We start from the raw sequence: 2,234 nt of genomic DNA, 5'->3' as shown, positions 1-2,234 counted from the left end.
TTTGGGAGGCCTCTTTGGTTTTTGCGCACAGTACCGCAAGCTGCTGTACCTCTTGAACCAAGGGCCTTAAACAGGGGGATGCTAGTGTAAAAGTTATCCACATAGAGGTGATAACCTTTATCCAGGAAGGGGTGCACTAAATCCCAGACAATTTTTCCACTAACACCTACGAGGGAGGGGGGGCATTCTGGCGGTTCAATTCTTGAATCCTTCCCTTCATATACCCTAAACCTGTGGGTGTACCCTGAGGTGCTTTCACACAGCTTATACATTTTTATGCCATACCTTGCCCTCTTACTGGGAAGGTACTGGCGGAATTTAACCCTTCCTTTAAAATGTATAAGGGACTCGTCTATGCAAATGAATTTATCTGGGATGTACATCTCTTCAAATTTGGCACTGAAATGATCAATGACCGGCCTGACTTTGAATAGCCGGTCAAAGGTGGGATCATCTCTGGGTGGGCACTGTGCATTATCGTTGTAATGCAAAAATTTAAGGATTAACTCAAAACGAGTCCGGGTCATGGCCATACGGTAAAGTGGGGTGCTGTACAGAACATCTGTACTCCAATATTGCCTAATTTCTGGCTTTTTTACTATGCCCATGTGTAACACCAGACCCCAAAACGTCATCATCTCTACTGCATCTACAGGGGTCCACCTAGCAAATGATGACGTGGGGTTTTGAGCAATAAACTGCTGGGCATATAAATTAGTTTGGTCCACCATTAAATTTATAAAATCATCAGAGAAAAATAATTTGAAAAAGTCAATTTCTCTGAGACCTGTGGAATCAAATTGGATTCCTGGGATGGCCAAAAACTCAGGAACCTGGGGCTCAAAATTGTCTGGTGGTGGGGTCCATACGAGATCAATTATTGGGGGGGGGGGTCTCAGCTGCTCTACGGGGGCGTCTTTGAGGGGGTCCCTCATCACTAGAGGAGGAAGAGGAGCTTAAGATGAATCCTTCAAATTCCCCGCTTGCCTCACTGGCTGTGTCAGAGTCAGAGGCAAGCATGGCATATGCCTCCTCCGCTGAATACATTCTTCTGGATGACTGGGATGACATTTGGGATGACATTTGGGATGACATTTTTATTTTTGTGTTTCTGGTAGTGAAATGTTTCAACACGTGTATAGTGTAGGGGGGGTACAAACTTTATTTCAATGTAGTATGTAGTGTGTAGTGTGTATGTAGTGCAGAAAAAAAAAAAAAAAAAAAAAAAGGTCCTGCGCCAAAAATTGAGCACAGATGTTGGTCAGTAACGTCCGTCACTGAACAGCGCTCAAAGGCAACAGGAATTTGATCAAAAAAATTTGATAAAAAAAAATTAAAAAAAGACCCGGTACTTGTGAGTTATCCGGGCGTCCGATTTTTTGATTGTATGCCTTAAGTTAAGGCATACAATCAGATGCGATGCGATATCGCATCGCATCGCATGCGACCATCGGATGCGATGACCCGATTTTTCCATAGGAATCAATGTTAAAATGATTCCTATGGAAAAAGGGGTCCTTTTCATACCCCTACTATCCAAGTGGGCATGGAGTTGGATATAAACCTGTGGCGAGCGTAGCGAGCCACCGAGCCCGAAGCGTGGTGAGCGAAGCGAGCCCCGCGAGGGGACGGTATTCCGTGTCCCCTCGCGGGGCTCGGTGGCTCGCTACGCTCGCCACAGGTTTATATCCAACTCCATGCCCACTTGGATAGTAGGGGTATGAAAAGGACCCTTTTTCCCATTGAATTCCATGTTAAAATGGACTCAGTCCATTTTAACATTGATTCCTATGGAAAAATCGGGTCATCGCATCGCATCGCATCCGATGGTCGCATGCGATGCGATGCGATGTCCCGATCCGACCCGATTTCAAAATCGGACGCCCGGATAACTCACAAGTACCAAAGACCCCACAGCACCCTCAAAAAAAAAAAAAAGGTGATCAGTGATGCGACACTGATTACCAGTGAGGGGCAGCAGGTGCACAACCTTTGGTGCAACTGACAGTGCAACTGGCAGGTATATATAAAAAAAAAAAAACCTCTGCACCCCCAAAAAGTTGCTGATCACCTCAGATATAGTGATCAGCACAAAAGGGAGGGGGCAGCAGACACAAAATATAGCACTCTCTATCACTCTCTGTCACTATCTCTCTCTATCTCTCTCTATCTCTCTCTATCTCTCTCTATCTCTCTCTATCTCTCTCTATCACTATCTATCACTATCTATCACT

Source organism: Crinia signifera, chromosome 2, assembly GCF_055691185.1.
Source record: "Crinia signifera chromosome 2, ASM5569118v1, whole genome shotgun sequence".
Classification (NCBI taxonomy): Eukaryota; Metazoa; Chordata; class Amphibia; order Anura; family Myobatrachidae; genus Crinia; species Crinia signifera.
This window is presented reverse-complemented; position numbering follows the sequence as displayed.